This window comes from Podarcis vaucheri (genome assembly GCF_965113315.1).
Source record: "Podarcis vaucheri genome assembly, chromosome: 12".
NCBI lineage: Eukaryota > Metazoa > Chordata > Lepidosauria > Squamata > Lacertidae > Podarcis > Podarcis vaucheri.
The window spans coordinates 60,163,700-60,175,962 of NC_138750.1; the positions used below are offsets into that span (position 1 = coordinate 60,163,700).

The 12,263-nt window shown below is 46.2% G+C and overlaps 1 long non-coding RNA gene across 1 annotated transcript; it reads right to left on the reverse strand.

The window, feature by feature from the left end:
* Positions 1–6,241: 6,241 nt before the first annotated feature.
* On the reverse strand, positions 6,242–8,808 carry LOC309515123. Its single transcript, XR_014212296.1, has 2 exons — positions 8,578–8,808; positions 6,242–6,569 (listed from the first exon to the last, which is right to left on the reverse strand). It is a non-coding gene; the product is annotated as an uncharacterized lncRNA (long non-coding RNA).
* Between the last annotated feature and the right edge of the window lie 3,455 nt (positions 8,809–12,263).

Below are 12,263 nucleotides of genomic sequence, written 5' to 3' on the forward strand. Positions count from 1 at the left end.
TTAAATATTCCTTCCAGATTTGTTCTTTTTTTTATAAGATATTTATTATGATTTTTTCATACATTACAATAAAAATGGAAAAAGAAAAAGAAAAATACAAAATAAAAACAGTTAAAAACACATTAATTTTCCGTTTCTTATTTTCCTTATTTCCCCGGATCTCCTCATACCTCCCTTTTTTGTATTCCACTTAAATTTATTAGTTCAGCAAATCCTTACCATTAAGCTTTTACCCATTTATAGACCTTTGTTTCATATTCTCTTAAAGCATTACAGCTAGAAACCACTTAATTTTTATCCAACATCATTCTAACATTCATTAATTTTACAATATTTCTGTAAGTAATCTTTAAATTTCTTCCAATCTTCTTCCACCGACTCTTCTTCCAGATTTGTTCTGGAAGGAAGCGAGGTGAGGATATTTATAGCAAAGGTAACCAAAAAAAATTGTTATTTAGGGGAATTGAATTTAATTCTAAATTATATTCCGGAAACGTGGGAGATTACAAGGGGTAAAAAATAATAATGGATGGACCGTGCTATATTAGAAGCAAAAAAACTTGGTTTTGATGAATTGGAACAGCTGCAAAAAGATTCCACTGAGAACATGGATTGATGATATGGGCAGATTAGCTACATACGAACGAATTGCATGTCGACCCAAATTAATAATGGATAAATGTGAAGAAATAGCAACTCTATCTTTCAGCTAAACTTTGAAACTCCCTGCCACTTGAAATCTGGAAGGCGCCTTCGCTATGCACTTTTTGGTGCCTGCTAAAAACATCCTTTAGACAAGCCTCTCTGGGTGTTTAGAAAGTTGATGGACGTTTTAATCTATTGTTATTTTTATTGTTGTTCATTTCTCCTTTGGATAATTTTATTGCTTTGTATCTTGCACACTACTTTGACGGTTGTGGGTTGTTGTTCTTTCAACACTCAAGCAGTGTATAAACTTTACGAAAGAAGTAAATATTATCTGCACTGACTGGGAGGTGCTCTTCAACATTTAAGAAAAGGGACACCCCCTAATCGGATCCCAAGAGGTCAGAGATTGAGAACCTTCTGCACACAAAGCAGATCCCTGGCCACTGAGCCAAAGTCCTGCCACAACATAGGTGGGGAATAAGTGTTCAGACCCCTGGGCCCTCACTTGTGGGGTGCCTCAGGGCTCCGTCCTCTCCCCCATGCTTTTTAACATCTATATGAAGCCACTGGGAGAGATCATAAGGGGGTTTGGGCTGGGTGTTCATCAGTATGCGGATGATACCCAGCTCTATCTCTCTTTTAAATCAGAACCAGTGAAGGCGGTGAAGGTCCTGTGTGAGTGCCTGGAGGCGGTTGGAGGATGGATGGCGGCTAACAGATTGAGGTTGAATCCTGACAAAACAGAAGTACTGTTTTGGGGAAACAGGGGGCGGGCTGGTGTGGAGGACTCCCTGGTCCTGAATAGGGTAACTGTGCCCCTGAAGGACCAGGTGCGCAGCCTGGGAGTCATTTTGGATTCACAGCTATCCATGGAGGCGCAGGTCAGTTCTGTGTCCAGGGCAGCTGTCTACCAGCTCCATCTGATACGCAGGATGAGACCCTACCTGCCTGCAGACTGTCTCGCCAGAGTGGTGCATGATCTGCTTATCTCCTGCTTAGACTACTGCAATGCACTCTACGTGGGGCTACCTTTGAAGGTGACCCGGAAACTACAACTAATCCAGAATGCGGCAGCTAGACTGGGGCCTGGGAGTGGCCGCCGAGACCACATAACACCGGTCTTGAAAGACCTACATTGGCTCCCAGTACGTTTCCGAGCACAATTCAAAGTGTTGGTGCTGACCTTTAAAGCCCTAAATGGCCTCGGTCCAGTATATCTGAAGGAGCGTCTCCACCCCCATCGTTATACCCGGACACTGAGGTCCAGTGCCGAGGGCCTTCTGGCGGTTCCCTCCCTGCGAGAAGCAAAGCTACAGGGAACCAGGCAGAGGGCCTTCTCGGTAGTGGCACCCGCCCTGCGGAACGCCCTCCCATCAGATGTCAAAGTGATAAACAACTACCTGACATTCAGAAGACATCTTAAGGCAGCCCTGTTCACGGAATTTTTTAATGTGTGACATTTTAGTGTATTTTTGGTCTCTGTAGAAGCCCCCCAGAGTGGCTGGGGAAACTCAGCCAGATGGGCGGGGTACAAATAATAAATTATTATTATTATTATTATTATTATTATTATTATTATTATTATTAACAACAACTTTGTCGGTCACGCGTTGTTGTTCTTTCAACCCTCAAGCAGTGTATAAACTTTATGAAAGAAGTAAATATTATCTGCACTGACTGGAAGCTGCTCTTCAACATTTAAGAAAAGGGACACCCCCCTAATCCGACCCGAAATGATCAGAGATCGAATCTGGAACCTTCCACGGACAAAGCAGATCCTCAACCACTGAGCCAAAGTCCTGCCACAACAAAGGAATCTGCCTCATACATCTAGCTCAATATAGGTGGCACTGGCTGGCAGCATCTCCCCAGGGTTCCAGGCAAGGAGTCTCTCCCAGCCCTGTCTGAACATGTTGGAAATTGAACCTGAGACTTTCTGCACTCCAAGCAGATGTCCTCCCTTCCACTGGCTGTTCTCCATAGCATTTATTCAGAATTTTGCAGAATTCAGTCCAAACCAGTAGCTTCTCCCAGAAAGACAGACAAACTTTCCCGTTTGAAATCAACTGTGTGCATGTGAGGTTATATTGGGGGCTACTGTCTTCGAGATATATGGTTTACTGTACACAGTAGTCCTCAAGGGAAGCTGTGCAGAAAATTATACCCTAAGAGAATGTGTTCTTGCCTCTCTCGTGGCTTCTACAAGCTTGGCCAGTGTGAAAATGGTTTTGCTTACTTCCTCTTCCTTGGTCCCAGAAATCAACTGTGAAAAGATGGGAGGGTTGGTTCTAAACTAAGGTGAAGCACCTTGGTTATTTTTGCTCATGGATGCTGCATGTCATTTACGTTTATTATTATTATTATTATTATTATTATTATTATTATTATTATTATTATTATTATTATTTTATACCCCATCCATCTGGCTGGCTCCCAACAGAATTAATGGTAATAATAATAAAAAGAGAGATAAAACATCAAACATTAAAAACTTCCCTGAACAGGGCTGCCTTCAGATGTCTTCTAAAAGTCAGAGAGTTGTTTATTGCCTTGACATCTGCTGGGAGGGCGTTCCACAGGGCGGGCGCCACCACCGAGAAGGCCCTCTGCCTGGTTCCCTGTAACCTCACTTCTCGCAATGAGGGAACCACCAGAAGGCCCTCAGTGCTGGACCTCAGTGAACGATGAGGGTGGAGACGCTCCTTCAGGTATACAGGGCCAAAGCCTTTTAGGACTTTAAAGGTTATATTTATAGTATCAAAATATGGGGGGAGGGGGGTTGTATGTTACTATATTTGCTATTGTTTTGCTATGTTATTGTGAAATGGTTTTGCAGCGTCTCTTTCAAATGCATACTCTACCAGCTTTGCTGGTAAGCTGCTTTGAGCATAATTTTGGGGGGGTGGAAACTTGGCATGCAAATAAAACGAAAGAGTGAAAATGAATGAAATGATGAACGTACTTTTCAGTGTGTGTGTGTGTGTGTGTGTGTGTGTGTGTGTGTTCTGACATTTCCATTGGCCCCTTCTACAGTGGTACCTCAGGTTACATACGCTTCAGGTTACACACTCCGCTAACTCAGAAATAGTGCTTCAGGTTAAGAACTTTGTTTCAGGATGAGAACAGAAATTGTGCTCCGGCGGCGTGGCGGCAGCAGGAGGCCCCATTAGCTAAAGTGGTGCTTCAGGTTAAGAACAGTTTCAGGTTAAGTATGGACCTCCAGAACGAATTAAGTACTTAACCTGAGGTACCACTGTACTTTCAGGATAGAACTACTTCCAGGATGGTCTGCATGGGGTTGCCAAGTCTTCATCCGTCCAGCGACTGACCAGACCAAGACCAGCTTAGCTCTGGCAAAATGGTGACCTCAGATTCCCTGGGCATATCTACATGGTGCCTAGGGAACAACTTGCGCCTTAATATCAGCAAGACAAAGGAGATGGTGTTGGACTTTTGGAGGAAGAGAGGAGAACTAGCCCCACTGTACATCGGGGAGGGCTGTGTGGAGAGAGTCTCTTCCTTTAAATTCCTAGGAGCTTATCTCAGTGAAGACCTTACCTGGAAAATCAATACAACCCAGGTGGTTAAGAAAGCCCAACAGACACTCCATCTCCTCAGAGTATTGCGGAAGAACGATGTCAATCAACATCTGATGATCTCCTTCTACCAGTCCACAATAGAAAGTGTCCTTTCCTACTGCATCACAGTGTGGGACGCTGGTTGGACACCAACTTATAGGAAGTGCCTACAGAGGGTGGTGAATACAGCACAAGATATTATGGGCTGTCCCATGAATCTGCTGGATGAAATAGCGGAATAATGTTGCCTCAGGAGAGTGAGGAAAATTCTCAGGGATGATTCACACCCTGGCCAGCACTTTCTTGATCTCCTGCCCTCGGGCAGAAGATATAGAAGCATGATTAGTTGCACCAACAGGGTAAAGAACAGCTTCTATCCGTTAGGCGGCTGAATGAAAAGATAACAACAGGGCAACTGACTTTCGGGTTTGGTGTGTGTGTATCAGTGAACGAGGGGAATTAAGACTAAGAGAGCTGAGTGGGTGGTGCTCGTGTAATCTCACTGCATGTAAGTTGTACAAGTGACAATAAAGTATTTCAATTTCAAATGTTGCCTTGCTACACTCTCACCCCAGCCAGTAAGAGACCAGGGAGGCAGTCAATTCATACCTTTTATACATATATTGGTAACGGCGATGATCACACTGTTAAGGCCTCAGATCGGTTGGCAAAGTTCAGTTCCTCCTCATCCTCTTGTAAAAAAGAAGGATTCACAAACAAAAATTATTTTGAAGGGTATATCTCGATCTGAAGTGGCTACATGAGATTTCAGAACTAGGGGTTCCCTCTCTGGTGAGTCACTGTGTTTGGCTGTTAACCAGACAGTTGGCGGTTTAAGCCCACCCAGGTTTGAGTCCTGCAACGCAGGGGGTTGGAATAGATGCCCTTAGGGTCCCTTCCAACTCTCCCATTCTATGAATCTATTATTTCTCTCTGTGTGTGTCCCCCACCCCCAGCTCCCATTTTAATTTATTTTACTTTATGGAAGATATTATTTTGCACTTACACGTCAGTGTTCTCCATCTTTTACTGCTGCTTTCTTTCCTTTCTTTTTCAATGTAATTATATTATTATTATTATTATTATTATTATTATTATTATTATTACAAAGTAATAATCATAAATAGATGGGACATGGGTGGCGCTGTGGGTTAAACCACAGAGCCTAGGACTTGCCAACCAGAAGGTCGGCGCTTCAAATCCCTGCGGCGGGGTGAGCTCCCGTTGCTTGGTCCCTGCTCCTGCCAACCTAGCAGTTCGAAAGCACATCAAAGTGCAAGTAGATAAATAGGTACCACTCCGGCGGGAAGGTAAACGGCGTTTCTGTGCACTGCTCTGGTTCACCAGAAGTGGCTTAGTCCTGCTGGCCACATGACCCAGAAGCTGTACGCCAGCTCCCTTGGCCAATAATGCGAGATGAGCGCCGCAACCCCAGAGTCGTCCGCGACTGGACCTAATGGTCAGGGGCCCCTTTACCTTTACCTTAATAATCATAAATAAATCAATATAGCCTCAGAATCATTTCTCCTGCTTATTGCCCGTCTTACCTTAATGGCACGTGTTAATTTATCATGAATACAGCCATATCCCACACCTCTATATGCCATTCTTCCATTTTATATTCTGCTTGCCCCTTCCACTTCCCGGCTATAATAATACGGTCATACTTCGGGTTGAATATGCTTCATGTTGAGCATTTTCGAGTTGCACTCCATGGCAACCGGGAAGTAACGAAGCGCATTACTTCCGGGTTTCGCCGCTCGCGCATGCGCAGACGCTCAAAATGACGTCACACGCATGCGCACAAGCGGCGAAAAGCGACACACGCATGCGCAGACGTGCCGTCAATAGTTACGTTTGCTTCTGGATGCAAACGGGGCTCTGGAACGGATCACGTTCGCATCCCGAGGTACCACTGTACTGCTGCTTTCTGCCTTCATCCTTATGGGCTGTTTTTAAACCGCCCAGTTTACGAGGGTGTTTTAAAATTTCTTTTTGGACAAAATAAGGCCACCGACTTTTGCAAAAGCTTTATTGAGACATAAGAGCTGGAAGAGATGTGTGGAAACTCTTGAAGAGCCGACTCTTCGCTCGTTGAGACTTTACATCGGGATGGAATAGCCTCGGTTGTGTCTCCTGGACCACTCTGTTATTCTTTGGAGACTGGAGAAGGACAGAGAGAAGAGGTTGACCAAGGCTACGTTGCTAACAGCGAGATTTCTTGCAGCGACGTTTCCGTCGGTGACGATGAGGGATACTTGCTATTGTACTCCCGCACCCAGGCCTCCACCTCAGAACCCATCTGCCATTGACACATACGCACTTGGAACAGCTCCACCTTGCCTGCAACAGAAAGAGCGGCGAGGATTTTAATAGCAAAAATTTGGAAAGGTGATGTAATCCCCACAAAAACTGATTGGCAGGCAAAGATGATAGAATATTCAGAACTTGCAAGGATGACTGGGAGAATAAGAGGCAATTCTAACCAGAAATTTAGTAAAGATTGGAGAATGTTCAAAGAATATCTTAAAAAGCACTGTAATGACACAAATCTCCTGACAGATTTGGATTGAATCTTGAAGTTTGAGGAAATTACGAAGTAAAAAATTTTCGTGGTAATTAACTGAAAAGAATATTAAATATGAAGTGTGTATAGACTTGTAAGGTATAAAAAGCACAATGAGGTGAATCGGAAGTTAAAGGGTATGTAAGGTCAAATGAGGTGTGGTTAGTCAGTGTCTATGGTCTGTTTATGTTGTCTTTCGTGGTGTTTTTTTTACTTTCTATGTAAATAGTTTTGTAATAAAGAATCTTTTTAAAATAAAATAAAAAGTTAAAATAACGAATTGTATAAATTTGGAAATATAAATAAAAAATGAAAATACAGTGGTGCCCCGCAAGACGAATGCCTTGCAAGATGGAAAACTCGCTAGACGAAAGGGTTTTCTGTTTTGGAGGTGCTTCACAAAATGAATTTCCTATGGGCTGACTTCGCAAGACGACAATGTCTTGCGAGTTCCTGCTGGTTTTTTCCTCCCCCCCTTTTGCTAAGCCGCTTATCAGCTGATCCGATCAGCAGATAAGCCGCTAAAAGCCGCTAATAGCGCTAATCTGCTAATCCTTCAATGGGCTTGCTTCGCAAGACGAAAAAACCGCTAGACGAAGAGAATCACAGAACGGATTCTTTTCGTCTTGCAAGGCACCACTGTATAGAAAACAGCAGCTAGGTGGGGCTCATTGAGACTCTGGCAGGACACAGACCCCTTGGACTAATAATAATAATAATAATAATTTATTATTTATTATTTATACCCCGCCCATCTGGCTGGGTCTCCCCAGCCACCCTGGGCGGCTTCCAACAAAGTATTAAAATACAGTGGCCTGTTAAACATTAAAAGCTTCCCTAAAGAGGGCTGCCTTCAGATGTCTTCTAAAAGTCTGGTAGTTGTTCTTCTCTTTGACATCTGGTGGGAGGGCGTTCCACAGGGCGGGCGCCACCACCGAGAAGGCCCTCTGCCTGGTTCCCTGTAACTTGGCTTCTCGCAGGGAGGGAACCGCCAAAAGACCCTCGGAGCTGGACCTCAGTGTCCGGGCTGAACGATGGGGGTGGAGACGCTCCTTCAGGTCTACTGGGCCAAGGCCGTTTAGGGCTTTAAAGGTCAACACCAACACTTTGAATTGTGTTCGGAAACGTACTGGGAGCCAGTGTAGATCTTTCAAGACGGGTGTTATATGGTCTCGGCGGTCGCTCCCAGTCACCAGTCTAGCTGCCACATTCTGGATTAGTTGTAGTTTCCGGGTCACCTTCAAAGGCAGCCCCACATAGAGCGCATGGCAGTAGTCCAAGCAGGAGATAACCAGAGCCTAAGGCGAAACAGCTGCCTAGGCTGCCTTTAAGCCCCCAAGCTGTGCCCAAGTTTCTATTGCAAGGGTAAGATAAAGGTAAAGGGACCCCTGACCATTAGGTTCAGTCGTGACCGACTCTGGGGTTGCGGCGCTCATCTTGCTTTACTGGCCGAGGGAGCCAGCGTACAGCTTCCGGGTCATGCGGCCAGCATGACTAAGCCACTTCTGGCAAACCAGAGCAGCCCACGGAAACGCCCTTTACCTTCCCGCTGGAGCCGTACCTATTTATCTACTTGCACTCTGACGTGCTTTTGAACTGCTAGGTTGGCAGGAGCAGGGACTGAGCAACGGGAGCTCATCCCATCACGGGGATTCGAACCACTGACCTTCTGATCGGCGAGTCCTAGGCTCTGTGGTTTAACCCACAGCACCACCCGCATGGCGGGTTGTAAAGGATATAAAGGACTAAATCATTTGTTTGCCCCCACCAGCTCTCCATTCTCACCTGTATCTCCTGCTTGGCTGCATCCCTCGGGCCTTCATCGCCTTCCACCAAAATTGCCACTCTTGAATTTGCGTCTTCTGGTGGGGCGGCAGCCCCTCTCAGCACCAAGCCCACCACTAGCCCCAACAGCAGCCAGACGCACCGCATCACCCTTGAGGCTCCACACAACTCTTTGCGTGTGGATTTGGGGAGGGGAGAAGCTCCTGTTGATGGCGGAGGAGGTACGAGGACAGAATGAGCCTCCAGAAGGAGAGACTTGGAGGGGAATGCGTTCCGCAAGCGGGACGGAAGTTTCCAAAGCAACCACTTGTGCTGGAAAGGGGAACTAAATTCAAGGACTAAGTTGGGTAAGAATCTAGCAGAAGAGGCATGGTACTAGTTTGTTACGGAAATGACAGGGGGTGCACATCTTTAAAGTTACAATGTTATAAAAGGTCCATGGATAATAATGGCTTGACAGTTCCAGGCCCTAAGGAAGCCAGACTATCTTCCACCAGGGCCAGGGCCTTCTCAGTGATGGCTCCGACCTGGTGGAATGCTCTGTCCCAGGAGACTAGGGCCCTGCAGGACTTGATCTCCTTCCGCAGGGCCTGTAAGACAGAGCTATTCTGCTTGGCCTTCAATTTGAATTAGCCTGATCCTCTATTCCCTTTTCCCTTTCCTCTTCTATGAAGAAACCCTTTCTGGGACCCCACATTTAAATTCTTCCCTGGTCTTATCACTGGCTCTAGTAGGACGAACTTGGCCAGATAGCCCTGGTGATCATTTGATGTCTACTGACTGGGTTGGTTTGTTTGTTTGCTTGCTTGCTTGTTTCCCCAAATGACCCCTGAATTTTTGAATTTTATTGATATTGATGATGCTGTTTTATGCTGCTTTTAAGTCGCATTTTAATCAGTGTTTTATATTTGCTGTTAGCCACCCTGAGCCCGGTTTTTAAACCAGGAAGGGCGGGGTATAAATAAAAATTTATTAGTTATTGTTATTAAATATTATGCCTGAATGTATCCTTTCGACTTGACAGCTCAGGGAAGATACGGTACCTAGCTTTATAAATCCGTGCAAAATCCAAACTTTAACCGAATCTCCTCATTCCAATGCCATTTTAACCCTTAAAGAAAGGTGAATTTGGGCTCAACCTATCTCCGTGAACCAAGAAGCAGGAAATCACATAGGCAGCAGGAACAGGGCATCCCCCCATAATTCCCCAAGTGTGAGAGCACACCCACAGCCCCCCACCCAGGGAGTGACCAGGGGGGCAACACTAGACATCCTCAGAGGCAGTTAAGCAAGTCAGGTGTTCTGAAAGCCTATCTCCAGACAAGACCTGAGGGCAAGGAGATGTCAAGAGTTTCCTTGTTCTTTCAGTGATGGGTCCTTAAGAGGTGTTGCGAAAGGTGTCTGATAAAGTGACCTAATGTTGAACTTGTGTAACCCTTGTATACCCCTCCCCATTTGTGACATACTAGTGACAAGCCACGCAGGTGGTGCTGTGGTCTAAACCACAAAGCCTAGGACTTGCCGATCAGAAGGTCGGTGGTTCGAATCCCCGCAATGACGGGGTGAGCTCCCGTTGCTCGGTCCCTGCTGCTGCCAACCTAGCAGTTCGAAAGCACGTCAAAGTAGATAAATAGGTACCGCTCCTGCGGGAAGGTAAACGGCATTTCCGTGTGCTGCTCTGGTTCGCCAGAAGCGGCTTAGTCATGCTGGCCACATGACCTGGAAGCTGTACGCCGGCTCCCTCGGCCAATAAAGCGAGATGAGCGCCGCAACCCCAGAGTCGGCCACGACTGGACCTAACGGTCAGGGGTCCTTTACCTTTTTTTAGTGATGTAGTGATGATGTATCAATGATGCTGCTCAAATTGTATTCTGGGGGAAAGAGGGAGGTTTTAAAACAGGGTGTCGCCCAGTGTTCGGGGTTCTTACTCTAAGATTACCAGATGTCCCCGTTTCCCTGATTTACGAATCAGTCACCATACAAAATCCATTGAAGTTGAAAAGTGTCCCCGGATTCATTGAAAAAAAATCTGGTAACCATATCTTACTCCTGTGGGGACCTGTTGCGCAACAATAAAGATCATGGTCTACTGACTGCTGTTTTGATCCAAATTGCTTGGCTGGGACTTCCCCTCAGGAGCACGCCCGCCCTGGGCAACGCGGGAATATGCTCTGCCACTACTCAATGGCACATGTTAAGTAAAGGTAAAGGGACCCCTGACCATTAGGTCCAGTCTTGACTGACTCTGGGATTGTGGCGTTCATCTCGCTTTACTGGCCGAGAGAGCCATTGTACAGCTTCCGGGTCATGTGGCCAGCATGACTAAGCCGCTTCTGGCGAACCAGAGCAGCGCACGGAAATGCCATTTACCTTCCCGCCGGAGTGGTACCTATTTATCTACTTGCACTTTGACATGCTTTTGAACTGCTAGGTGGGCAGGAGCAGGGACAGAGCAACGGGAGCTCACCCCGTTGCAGGGATTCGAACCGCCGACCTTCTGATCGGCAAGTTCTAGGCTCTGTGGTTTAACCCACAGTGCCACCCGCGTCCCTATGGCACATATTAATTTATCTTTAATAGCTATATCCCACACCTCTTTATGCAATTCTTCCGATTTATATTCCGCCTGCCCCTTCCAGTTCCCAGCTATAAGAATACGGCTGCTTTCTGCCTTCATCCTTGCGAGCTGTTTTTAAGCTGCCCCGCTTACGAGGGTGTTTTTAAATTTATTTTCAGACAAAACAAGGCCACCGACTTTTGCAAATGCTTTATTGAGACATAAGAGCTGGAAGCACCGTGAGGAACCTCTGCAAGAGCTGACTCTTTGCTCGTTGAGACTTTGCATCTGGGTGGAATATCCTCGGTTGCATCTCCTGGACCAGTCTGTGCTTCTTTGGAGACTGGAGGGGGGCAGAGAGAAGAGGGGCTGCCAAGGGTATGTTGCTAACAGGGAGTGTTCTTGCAGCGACCTTTCCATGTGTCATGTTTAGGGATACCTCCTTTCCATGTGTCATGTTCAGGGATACCTCCTGCTATGGGACTGCCGCATCCAGGCCTCCAGGTCAGAACCCATGTGCCATTGACGCATACGCACTCGGAACAGATGCTCCTTGCCTGCAACAGAAAGAGCCAAGGTTGGCAATGAGGATAATAATAATAATAATAATAATAATAATAATAATAATAATAATTTATTATATATACCTCGCCCATCTGGCTGAGTTTCCCCAGCCACGCTGGGCGGCTCCCAATCGAGTGTTAAAAACAATACAGCATTAAATATTAAAAACTTCCCTGAACTGGGCTGCCTTCAGATGTCTTTTAAAGAGAAGATAGGTGCTTCTTTCCTTGACATCTGAAGGGAGGGCGTTCCACAGGGCGCCACTACTGAGAAGGCCCTGTGCCTGGTTCCCTGTAACCTCACTTCTCGCAGGGAGGGAACCACCAGAAGGCCCATGGCGCTGGATCTCAGTGTCCGGGCAGAACGATGGGGGTGGAGACGTTCCTTCAGGTATACTGGGCCTTTGAGGCCATTTAGGGCTTTAAAGGTCAGCACCAACACTTTGCTTCAGGATAAGAACAGAAATCGGGCTCCGGCGGCACGGCGGCAGCAGGAGGCCCCATTAGCTAAAGTGGTAAACTAGACGCACCTAGTTTTTAGAGGAGGAAAACAAGACAAAAAATAT